The sequence below is a fragment of the Cottoperca gobio genome, chromosome 10 (genome assembly GCF_900634415.1).
Source record: "Cottoperca gobio chromosome 10, fCotGob3.1, whole genome shotgun sequence".
Lineage (NCBI taxonomy): Eukaryota > Metazoa > Chordata > Actinopteri > Perciformes > Bovichtidae > Cottoperca > Cottoperca gobio.
In genome coordinates this window covers 4,425,763-4,439,522 of record NC_041364.1, presented here as the reverse complement: position 1 = coordinate 4,439,522, position 13,760 = coordinate 4,425,763, and positions in this window count along the sequence as shown.

Below are 13,760 nucleotides of genomic sequence, written 5' to 3'. Positions count from 1 at the left end.
CCAAAAACCCCAGAGGTGAGAGGATTGATTACATTTTCCTGTCTTCTTCTGCCCTAATTAAAGATCTAAGGGATGTCCCCTCATGGGAAGACCAACTCATCCGTTTCATCTGCCACATCATCCTGGATCATACAACAATAGCGCACCTCGTCTTCTACCTGTGGAGATATACTAACTCGTGTGTGAAAGTTAATTGTGATTCGACCACTAAGATATTCTATTTTTGGCAGATTTATAGTAGAGCCCTCCCACAGTTGGTAAGTGAGAATAAAAGCATCACATCTATATGATTCTCTGCGCTGTTGCTCCAACATGACAGTATGTATTATGTCCTCTGTGTGGAGAACTGGATATGACATCGCCCTGAAAGAAATGCTCATTTAGCTCCTGAAACTGTCAGAGAAAAATGACAAGAGGAAGGGAATTATAGCTTCTTCCCACTCATTCCAAAAAAAAAAAAAAAAACCCTACTGCTCGACAATAAAACAGATGGCGAGGCATAAATTCTAGTCAATCCCATTGATTTGGCGACAGGTGCCAATCAAAGCGCTGTCGCTGACAACTTTGATGATGACGGAATGCAGAGCTAACATGCTTCATTATGCTTCCTCATTATCTGGAGTGACGCACGCCAGCCACTTTCAACAAATGGACATCTCGCCTTCACAACAGCTTTAACTGAATCCAAATCAATAATTCTCTCTCCAACCTGAAAGAAAACAACGATCAAAACAGAGACTCTCAGCACTCCAGAGGACCTTTTCTTTAGCTTTGCAAGAAATTGGCCTTAAATTGAATTTGGAAATCAGCATGGCTAAAGAAATCTTTACTAAGCAAATGAGTGTACATTGTCTTTCGGTATCTGAAGTCAGCAGGGAGAGGAAAGGTGTCCAACCCTGATTGGAAGCTCTATTGCCAACAAAACAATTCAATTGCGGTGCACAGATTGGTTATTTGTCTCAATCGTAAAAAATAATCCTGCTACATTCATTCTAATTAACTTCAATTGAACCGATGGTGTTGTAGGAAGCAGTAGTAACAGTGGCCAGTGCTCACAAGACTCTGAAGTTGACTTGATTACTTTGCCATAAATTCTATTCAATTTTTAAAACACAACGTTGAAGCAAATATGTTATCTGTGAAGATGAGACAGATATTCCATAAAGGATGAATTGAAGACGTGGGTGTACACAATACAGCAGATGACATTTTTGCTTCAGAAATGTGTCATGGTCAAATGCCATTTCATTGACACCTTGAAAAGGAAAAGCCCATTAACTGTATAGAACATGAGACATTCACAGCTCTGATGGAAGCTGCATAAAGAGAAGATTCTGCAGATAACAATCAAATCAATACTTCCTTTGAAGCAACTATTTCTGAGAAGACAACAATGACGTACATCAAGTCAAGTCAACACACACACACACACACCAGTTCATTATGTACAACAACAACCCTAAGGTGACTTCTTTAAAGGAAAAGTTTGACGCTAACTTGCTTCTTTGCTCAGAGGTTGATGAGAAGTTACGACTCGTACCTGTACGCTAAATAAGAAGCTGCCGCCAGCAGCCGAATAACTGAACTTGGCACGAAGTTTGGAAACAGGGGAGGTTGGGGCCAATAACTTCCTGGAATCTCCGCTGGTTTCCAGGCACGAAAGAATTTGGCACATAATTCAGTCTTAAATGACGATTTGACAGTTTTACATTTAGATTTGTTTCCGCATTAAACAAATGAGATACACAAGAGTTGATTATTGAGCTCTGCAGGTGCGTTTTTGTTAACGTTAGACATATTTACCTCACAGACAGGAGAGTAATGATCTTATCGTCTAACTCTCGGCAAGAAAGCAACAAAAGGGAATCTCGCAAAGAGTCTGGTTTTGTCCGACTAACAAATCAAAAAGCAAATATTCATTTGATGGTTGAATTCTTTGTGAAAGAAAACAATAACGGTATAAAAACAGAGACTTTAACTGTACACTCTAGGGATTTCTCTCCCGAAAGAGAAATCTTACTGCATGTCCATCATCCATATCTGCTAGCTTAGAGCAAACCGCTCTGACATCCGCAGGACCGGTCCTTCAAGACGGTTCAGAAATGCATTCAGTCTTCAGAACGACATCTTGACCCGTTGATGCCCGTCTGCTTTACAAAGACTGACACTTGCATTCCTCTACTGCAGGATTTCTAGTCTAAGTTGTCAGGAGTCTTGACAAATTGTAATAACCAGCGAGTGAAAAAGCAGCCGTTAGACATCAGCATGAAAAGCAGCATAAGAGCATTTTCTATTTTTTAGAACTGTCCACAGACACACTGCAGCTTGTCAACAGCTGTCCTGCAGAATTATCATCAGCACCTGCTCACCGTCATATGTGCACAGGGAACAGAATACTAAACGTCCCGTGTGTGTGTGTGTGTGTGTGTGTGTGTGTAATGCTTGGTCACTTAAATAAGAAGGGTATTCAGTTAGCCTGACCTCACCTCTTTTTGATGGGAGCACATTGTTTACGACATATTAACGTACATGTTAGAACGCGGTTTGATTAACCAGAATGACAAACCATTCAAGAGACAAGGGCCTTCAGAGATGATCCATGTTGTAGACTCGCCATAAAGACAAAGACACTTTATGTGTTGAAGAAAGCTTCATTGTGGTTAACCTTGTTCGTTAGCTTTCCGCTATGTTTCTCTTGAAGAAGAGGTCGGTGTCTTTAGGAGGAGGGGTCTGCGTTCACTACGGGTCAGCCCCGTCTCCTGAAGGGTTCATCATTCTGGTTAATCTGGTTCTAACACTCTCTCATATATGTTTACATAAAGGAAATGTTTTTGTTTTGTTTTTTAAAAAGGCGTGAGGTCAGAAGAAGTTATTTGCTGAAGATTATGTAAAAACATCAATGAAATGACTAAATATAGTTATACATGTAACAGGTAATCTTTATTTCTTTCATATGTTGTCCATTTATCACCTTGAAAAGATTCTTTAACTTCTCTCATAATTTAATGATCTGAATTACATCCAGAAGGATAAAAGGTGAGCGGATGCACTTGCTGTGACACTTTCTATAGATGCTTGTTGCTTTATTTAATATCCGACACATGTATTTAAAAAGGGCATTGCAGCCGGAACATCTGCACATACCTGTATATACTTTATAGTAGTGTCGTCAGGCACAAACACTAAGTGATTCCCTCGCCCTTACGTTAGAGAATGGACACATTAAAAACAAGCATAAAGCTTTAGAGGACAAGGATTAGATGCTTTCGCAGCGCCAGGACAAGCATTGTTCTTGCTAATTAACACATTTTCTAGCATAATGTCATCTAAGTAGGTTATTTACAAACCCATTGACGGTCATTACTTTAGCAGCTAAATGAAGTGCAGATTTTAAAAGGCAAGAAGGCAATTTAAAGGGATTCACTACAGATAAGGTTCAGGCCTTTTGCACTGTTTCTATTTAGAGAAATTAGGTCGCAAGGAGCTGCAGAGAAATATAATAAATCAGTAAATTAGTCATATTTGACGTGTTTATTAATTGGTATTGTGTTACTTAAAAACAACTTGAACTGCTGACAGTTTGCATTGTTACATTGCATTACACAGTAACCAGCAACATCTCGCTGCACTGACAATAAAGGCCTGTGAATAATATATATAGTTATTCACTTAAAGTCCCCTTTGTATCAATACAATGAAAAGAAAATCAAGGCAAATAGAATAAACATGTTTCAGATCTTCCCACGCAACTCCTTGTCTGTACACGGACACCAAAACAGCCCCAGATTACCAATCCGTCCAGCTCGTCATGACACGACGACCTGAAGAGGAACGCGGATAACGAATGACATCGCCAGAGCACAACAACAAAGATATCAACTTCATAAAAACCCTCATTGATTTGTACATCAATCACAAGTCGGCTATGGACCAAGAAAGACAAGTTATTGATTGGCAGTGGAAAGAGGGATGGCTATGACTCGCTTAGCAAAGAACAAACCTTTGAGAATTGTTCAAATTTAATGTAAACACGTTTACTCGAAAAACCCAATTGTCTCCGCTGCCCCCGGATAGTTTGACCCTGTGACACAGTGTCCACTCATCCCTGTGCATGTGACTTTCCGTTTGCATGGTCATTATTATGTGCATAAAACAGAATATGATTAGTTTCTAGTGATGAACTATTAGACTGATGTGCGAGTTTGAAAGTGAAGACGAGGTACTGTATAAAAAGTGAGAGGGAAAGGTTTCATGTATCTGTTTGTACACGTTCTAGAACGATGTTTCAAAATTGGACGTACTATTCCAATTATTTGATAAAAACCACTTGTCAAAAAAAGTCTTTCGACAATTCTAAAGGTCCTTAAGGAATCAAATCTGAATTCATCTTATTTTGGAACCAATCCTGCAAGATTCATAACCCAGAGAAAGATCTTCGGGCCAAATTCTCCTCTGCTCCAAATTCTTTATGGCACTCCGAGGGTTCAAGAGTAATTTTGAGATAACTTCCCATATTAATAAAAGACATGATGACATAAGGCCAAAGAAGCAATTATTTACTCATTAAATGGGTTAGGAGGTTTGGCCTAAAGCTGCAAAGGCTAATTAATAAGGTAGTTGGTTCAATCCCTTATGGGGGGCTGTATTCCCTCTCTGAGCCGGCGACTGAGGGCTTCCAAGAGTTACTTCTTCACTGCAGAGAAACAAGGATACGAAGTCATCGACAAAAGGCCCTTGACCCCAAACTCATCGAGACATAAGGATTTAAAATGCTGAACAGTGGATACTGTGCTCTGATTAAGTTTCCCAAACACAGAAGGATTACAAGGAGGACCGCAGAAAGGTGGAGGTGGTGTCAGAATAACATGTTGGAGGTAATACAAAGACATGAAGGGTGGTGGATATGAGCATATGTATTGTCCTTTAACTCGTACGTGTTGAAAAAGTTCTTAATGTTTTAATATTGAGAACGCAAACACACAGCAAAGTGCTTCCAATACACACACAGGCTTTACTCCCCGAACGTCACCAGGGCGGTTATTGAAGGTAGCATGAAGAATCCAAGAAATCAACATTTGATTGTTGCGCCTTAGTATTGTCTTTGCAGCCTGAGGCTACAGATCACACTGCTCTGTGCCATAAACCTCAGAAAACTATTAGAAACACATCCAGCAGGCTCCCTGGGCTGACCGGTGACAAATTGGGCGACATGTTGCTTCAATACCACTCTGGTTTATTTTTAGACAAATCGGACATACACTGTCTTACTGTCTTAAATACTCACCAGAGCAGCACACATCCCCAACAAAACACCATTTACTCCCGTTTGAGTAACGATTGGTAAAAACGACAATTATTTTGTCTTCTTTTATAAATGAAAGTATATATTTGTGATCAGTCTTACGACTTCAGGAGGAACCAATGGGCTTGGGGTTGAATGAAGCGTTGAGAGATGGACTAACATATTGTTGTAATCGGCCTTTTCATGGGGCTTTGTCCACAATAAGAAACAGAATATCAGCATATTGTCCTATAATTATGATCGAAATGTCTCCTGCTTAACCAGTTATTAACTTATGCAAGCCCATCTCATGGTTACATAATGTACTGTGAGAGAATGCACTTTCTATATCAATAATAGCACATAATATATCTGCAGTTCCTTTTAAACAGCACTCTTATATTCAAGGCCTCTTCTCACAATGGTGAGGTTAAAACTGCACTACCAATTTATAATGGGCTGTCTGCAAGAGGAAATGAAGGGATATTTAAGTCAAAAATCATGATTAATGCCGTTTGATTTTTTTTGCAGCAATCCGAAATTGTTAGGGATTGCAATTTTTCAAAATGAAAGAATTTGCATAGATTTTCTGTAAGACAAAAAAAAAACATTCCCAATGCATCTCTGCCACTTCAGGCTCGAGATCGGTCCTGCAGTAGTTGTGCTTGAGAGCAAATTACGTGTGTGCCAGTAATACAACGACAGAAATAATTTAATCCCTTCCATACACACGGTGGCTTGGCAGAAAGACTGCAATGGCACCACCATCACAACTTCAAAGGCTAGTGTTCCACAGCAACATCAGGGAGTACAAAAACAGTAAAAATGTAATCAGTCACTCCATCAAACAATTTGAATCCCACCTCAGCATGCTGAGGTTACTTCCCCCCCCCCCTCTCCCCCCCCCCCTAGATACTTGTGTGTCTTATCAGGACTTCTCAGGCAGCAGGGAATTGAGAGCGAAAGAGAAAAGACAGACGTGCTCCTGCCAATGTTGGTAAAAGTTCCTCTTCTTGCTCCCTTATGCGTGAAAAAGAATTAAAATCTCCAGAGTAATAATACCTGTGGTTTTGTGATACATTTACCAAGACGCTTTCCCCTCTAAGGATATCTCAACCCCCCCCCCCCCCCCCACCCTAAAACATATGTTTGTTCTCCATGTGGGCACCGCTGCATCTTCAGGAAAATATTATTATTATTATTATTATGCGGTTATGGTGGCTTTACCATTATTCAAAGAATTCAGACACATCAGTAGGCTGACAACTAGACCTTAGCCACTTGGAAATCTGATGTTCTAGTGTTGTGTTGATGTGAGCTCCAATTCAATTCACAGTCATGCGTGGTTCATGCGAGTGCAAGAGTGCAGCTTTATCATTAGACACACTGTCAAAAAAAGAATAGCAGAACAGCAGTGTGTGGTTAATGCTTCAGCCCCATCCTCTGGATCAGAGGCACAATTACATTGTGATTGACTTAGCTGGATCACTAAAGCTACTGATGAGCACTGTTCTGCCACTTCTCCCCTCCCACCAGAGTGACTTTAATAGACCGGCGGTATGTGGAGTGCATGTAAATCCTTTAGCGAGGTGTTTAAATGTATCAGTTGGGACAACAAAGAGAGCGGTGAAGAGCCATTTCGATAAATAGAAAGAGCAGCGCAGAAACGTACGTAATAGAATTAAGGAGCCTTGTCCCAGATGTGACTTTGCAAGGCACACAATGTATTTTAGTTCAATTAATCCCCAATCCTGTGTGAGGGCCTTCTTTTGTTCAACTTTATTCAAGTTGATTCCTCAGAGATGAATCTCCTTTAAGTGAAATTAAATAGAAATATTTAATTTCCCGCTGCCATTTTTCATATATTCAGCAAACAAGCTGTTGCATCATTTATGAGAAAAGTGCAGCATACAAAAGAGAGTACATTATCAGTGCATACAGAGTGTGTGAGGGTTACACAGAGATTATACATGCTCTTGTATTGAGACAAATGTTGCTTACATTATGGAAAATAAATCGTCAGTTGGCATTTTGTTTTGCACACAAACACATATCAGAGCAAAATATGTCTGGACTGTGTGCCATTAATATATTATTGATCAAGGGATACCAATTATCAAGGGACAAGATGCAAACAAAAACAGATCTGGCAAAAGGAATACTGTATAATATAAAGATGGAAGAGCACAATGGAGAATATTTAATGCTACAATTATTTTTGAATCAAAGTTGAATGCAGATGAAGTCCACTGTGTCCCGCTGCACACACAGAAACAGCCTCTTTATTCTTCCACTCTATTCACTTTGTCAAAGAACACAGTAGGTTGCAAGTTTCTCCTCTATCCACAGGATTGGATAATGACAACAAACCATTATGTGGTGCACACTGTATAGTATGCAAATCTGTGCCCCTGGAGCTGCAGCACAGGGTTCATTACATCCAGCTGGGCACCGTCTTCCTCGTAGTTAGAAGTGCAAGCATGGAATTAAGTTTAATTCGGCATGTCTGGCAGACTGTTTCGGCAAGCTTCGACTAAATGAAAAAGCAAACACTGTATGGCCTCAAATCTTAGTTTGCAGGAGACTCAAACATTCAATCACAAATAATACAGCTGTATCTAAGCTCCTGAAGCCTCCGTAGATGGCTGAGTGAAGACGCAGATTTGCTAACATGATCTCGAGAGCTGACGTGACTGGATGTTTCAAGAAATGGAATGGTTTTTACAAAGCATTGGCTTAAATGGGGAATTGTTAATGAATAGTGTTGACTTTTTTTTTAACATATGTGCATAGTAGGCCATGTCAGACTCTATACAGCACGAGGGGGGGGGGGATTATACAGTGAAATGCAACATCGGCGTTTGTGGGACTTATTTCAAAGCTGCCAGAAAACATGAGAACAATGAAAAGCCAGCCACCGCTGCACTGAGAGGAGCCAGGGGGCGCTCTTCTTCTTCTGCATTTACAAATGACTTTGAGATATAATACTTGTCTTTAACGTTAGGATTCATTGGCTCTATAACGTTGACTTATTGTCGTTTAAAATTGCAAGATTTTTAATATGTGGATAAGAGAAAATGTAGAAGATTTTGCTTTTCTAAATAAAGTCTCTCATCTGTATACAATGGTGTATTACCGCCATAATACTGCATATTAATTCATAAATGTTGATTCACTTATTCTAACACTTTCTCATTGACAAAAATGACAAAGCCCAACAATTGTTTCATGCATAGTAGTGAGTAGCACAGTCACTAAACATGAGAAGTGTGTACCTGTGAAATAAATGAGCAATTAGCTAGCTAATTAGGATTTCTTGGCTTTGCTTTAAATGGCAAAAAAAATGACCATTTGTTCATTATTTTGTGTTACTTCATGAACAAACATTATAAACGGGTGTTTGATAGATTTGGGTTATGTTTCCTCTGAGGACAGATCTGTTCCACAGAACACTTCGTCCAGTGCCAGCCATCACCTAAGACTGTTTTCTCTTTCTTGTGTTTGACAGCTGCTATCGCAGCTCACCTAGCTGCCATTTTACCCCCATTTACTGCCTTTGGAAGTTGACTTACCTTTAAATAGACCTGTCAATTCTGCCATTAGAACTTCTTCGCCTGCAACTGTGTTACAAAGGCAGGTCTCTGGACAAACCTTCGCACCATCTGTTTTGGACACCATGGAAAAACGTATTAAAAAAGAAGAAGAGCTAATTGACTTTTCTGGCATTCAAGATAAATGAGAAAAAAACTCTTCTGTCTTCAGTTTTTCTGTGTTCAGGGGATGAATTGAAAAAATGCTGACTTGCTCATTTTTCCAAAACATCTGCCAAAAACAGTCTCACTGAGGTGGTATTCCCTCAATTAAACGGTTCGTTCTAAGCACCTTCAACATGCCAATGAAGAAGCTCAACTTTGCCCAACTTGTTCACAATGAATCGCAAGAATAGTAAAAAAAAAAGAATCTTAATTTAAAAACGGATAAGATTGCTTTGTTTCTACTCGAACCAAAGAAGCTGCTTCCCATCATTTATATTCACAAACAAAAAAGAACTTCAACACCAGCAGCCTAAACGGTCTGCGACTCCCTCGGCTTGAACGTGGCCCAATTGTGTTGTGTTTCAAAAATAACTCTCTTTTGTTTCTACAGAAACAACAAAGCTTTCCATCGGGTGTCGACGACTTTATTTCTCTGGGCTACATAAAGTCATAAATATTAAGTCGACGCAGAAGAAACGGTGGATTTAATAGGAACAATTACTGATAAAGTGACACAGTCGTTAGGGTTTGGTAATAGAATGCAAAACTCAATCAGACGAATGTTACTTTAAAGTGTTTGTTATGCTAGCTACGGGTTTATGATCAGTTGAATATATTCTAGTATTGTCTGTTGCTACACACTGTCAGTAGCTTACTACTACAGCTAAACTAAAAAACTCAGATGGTCAAATAGAAGTGTCACAAAGTTTGTCTGCCAGAGAGTGACGGCGAGTTAATCCGCTCATCCGATTGACTTCACACTTGGCGGGTGTGGAGCCGAAGAAGTGCAGTGTTTAGTGCAAGCTCTTGAAATCCTACGGACATATTTATTAGTCCTGCGTACATCTGCGGTATCATCCTGTTCCACTTAAAACATTTGCTCGTGGTAGTATTTGAACTGCTTCAGCATCCTGTCCCATATGGCACAACACCACATTCACAGCTGCAGGGAATCCACCCAGAGCGACTAAATATTATACAGATTGCACAAATCGTAGAACATGGGGAAATGTTATCCTCTGAGAAGCTTAGAAGGAGATCTAAATTTGAACACAACGTACTAACAGTCAAAACCCGCCACAGAGTTGACTATACGTACGAGACAGATGCACAAGGCAAGTATTTAGCATCAAACGGAGGATCCGTCTCATGTCAGTGTAAGATTGATTGATTGATTAATTCCTCCTCAAATCCAGACATTCAAACTGAGTCTCAATGGGAACGAGACTTAGGGGTTTCAATCACTTCTGCAGAGTGGGAAAGAATGTGAGAGACCCTGCCGTAAAAAAAAAAAAAAGAATAGATCCAAGCTCCTCTGATCTCTGCCGGTTGTGGACACGTGGGAACCCTGATTCTTATGCTGTGGCACTATCCTGCACTCAAGTCCTTTAGCACAGAAGTGTTTCATACCATTTCAGAATTAATGAATATAAATCTCTCTCCTCGTCCTCGTTGTTTGCTCGCTAGGACAAAAGGGGCTGCACAGCCGACCCCTTTTTGGCCGCTAAAATAATTATTTTGTCATTTCTTTCGCAAAGGAAACAAGTTTACTTGAATGTTTTTGATCTCATTCATATGGAACAAAGAGCTGATATGATCAGCGATACTAAATACATTTCTGGAATGAATTGGGATCAAGTATAAGAATCCATTTCATCACTGTGTATTTGTAGTAATGCACTTTAACTAACTGTGAATATATTGTTCCCTCTGTACAGATCAAGCACACACACTATAATAATAATAATAATTATGAAATGAAAGATTAATTGTGAGACACTGTGCTAAATCCCCCTCCGAAGTTATGTGTTGTATAATCGTGTACTTGTTTGTTTCATTGTTTGTCTATCTTGTATAAAGTGTATTAAAGAAAAGGAGTGTGTAACGTACACGTCTAGTGTACTGAGAGGGGACCGGTATTAACTGTTACACCACCGAACGGCATGCTGGGTACAACTCCATCGTTCTTCGTGACAGCTTTCACGTGTGAAATGTTTGTAAACTCAAGCATTGAGAAGCAACTAATCATCATGGGAGGTGCGTTTACGTATAAAAAAAAAAAAAAAAAAAAAAAGCAGCTGTCCATCAGTCCACACACACATTTCTTAAGACGCCATTGCACTCACCCACACTGACATTGTGCGTGACCTCTGAGACGTATGAAGGACATCAGTGACTGATGAAGTTATTATTAAATGGCTATTCTTTTAGCGGCTGTTCTTTAATTTCGATCAATAACACGGGTGAAAGTAATAATACTCTCTTTCTCTCTCATCTATTTCCCCTCCGTCAGACACCCCTGTCAAAACCACGCAAGGACTTCCCATTGTTTAAGGAAAAACCAATGAATAAAATATAAGTGAAAATTGTATTTTTCATATGAATAATGTAAAAGAGGGCACGCTGTTGGCGTCCACATCTCAAGGTTAGACTATATTGTTAGCTTCCCCTGCCTGGCCCACGCTTTGTTCTTGTTTGGTAAGAAATGAGAGGATCCAATTCTATCAAGTTTTTTCTTCTGATGGACACTTTGCCTCATCTGCTGCGATGTGTTATTCCAATAACTTGAAAGGAAAAATTACAGGCCCAGCATGAGGTATGAAGTGTCAAGACAGTGCCATATGGTACGACATGGAGAGTATGCCACAACTTTTCACCACAGCCGGTTTCCTTCACTTGTGTCACAATCAACGGCTTCTTTCGAGGAGGTGACGTGAAGGAGATTCATCGACGATTCATTTGCTCTAATGATGAGATGACATTTAACTTGACGTGTGACTTGTAATCAAAACTGTTAAATCTAAATGTGTTCATTCTTTCGTAGGCTAATAATCTCTCCATTGAGCTACAGTTTGTTTTTATGACCCAGCAGGGAAAACAAAAGGAGTGGAGGACAGTTTTACACACATGTCCAGCCAACAAATAAAATATTTTCTGGGCTTCTGTATTGATTGTCTGCTGCTTATTTATAGCATACAGACAAATAAAGTAATCAATCATGATATGTTCGGGCTACAGTATATTCCATTACGAAAAGGGGTCATCTTCTTTGTCCTGCATTCCTCAATAATGCAGGAAAAAGAAGGAACATTTGGACGTTCTGATGATTTATATCCGTCTGTGGCTGATTTGACCGAGTCACAGTAAAGTCACTTTCTAGACTTCGGCAGTGAGGGACTGCAGTTATCCTCGCCGACTACATGTCATGTGCTCTTGGAAGTATTTCTTCATCTCATTGACCTAAACTATTTCTTAAATCATTATTATTATCAAGATCCCAATTAACCACGGCTACAGTCTCTGTTCGTTTGAGACCAACTGCCTGGTGATCAACTTTTTACTTCTTGAGTTGATGAGCACCGCTGCCTGAATGTCCAATTAGTTTTGGTCTCTTGTTAGACTTAGACTTGTCTCATTTTGGGAAGAGGTGCAGCTTCAGACTAGACTTCAGATCTTCTGAGGGACCAACCTTTGTGGAGCTCGTCCTTTGGAGGATCGAGCCTCTGAATTGGGACACATCTTGTATTTGGACTTCCAGCTTTCATTAGTTTTTGATGTACTTTGGTAACGTCGGATCAGTCGGACACATCAAGCGATCGCCTGATTAATGTAGTTGTACAGTTATGCTCTAACTTTTCATGGAAACTTTACAAACCAAGCACCAAAGTCCTTCTTTTTTTTTATGTTGCTCAGTTCTCGTGCCGGCTGCTCTCAAATGAACATGCAGCAAGATACTAATAGTTCATACGAGGGAAATATGTTACAACTAGATGCATGTTGCTATAAGAGGCGTCAAAGTGCTTTCACCAACCTGACAATTAGCCAAATTAATTTGATTTAGATGTCATAATAAGCAGTAAATACTTTGAGTAAACCTGTTTTCTCGCTGAATATAAGGTGGAGAAACATGTGCATGTGATTACTTATGACAGGTGTCACAATAGCCACATTTACCTTGAAGCCAAAATTATAAAGAAAGAATACAAGACCTTTGTTACCTTAGTAATATAATGAGGAAGTCCTAACACACATGTGTAGGGCATAGTACTTCCTCTTCCTCACATGGGTGCCGTTGATAGCATGAAGGCCAAAAACAGAAAGCAGATCAAATAGCTTGGATGCCACAATATTTCATTTTCCCAATCAAGCCCATTAAAAACATCTACACATAGATGCAGTAGCATAATAGAGAGGCAGACATAAAGCACTTTGACATCTTCTACAAGCACATCTGCAGAGACCCTGCAACAAAGTCATGCCTCTAACAGAAGGAATCTTTGTAAAGCATACCGCAGAAAAGCTGAGACTGGACGGAGAATCAGTCAGCAACCAGGGCATTAGTCAGTTTGCTGACATTTACCAAACACAAACAGATTGTCCTGAGCCAAGACCTCTACCAAAAGCACAAGCAGCAAATACTTACCCTGGCATCTCCGGAGTGAATGAACCCCTCGAGTAATGTCACCGTTATCCCAAGCAGCCAAGATCACTGTTTCAGCTGAAGTGGGGAAGTCTGAGCACTCTGGTGTGAATGAGGGCAACCAGTGGAAACTGCCAGGTTACAAAGTTCATCCTGCAGACCAGTATGAATGTTTGCACGTTAATAATTCAATATCCACCTGCTCATTTCAGATGCAATCTCCGTTAAGTTCTTTCATTGAAAAATGCTGAAAACACAAACTCACCAGAGGCAAAGTGAACCTCTCAGCAATCTAACAGGAGAA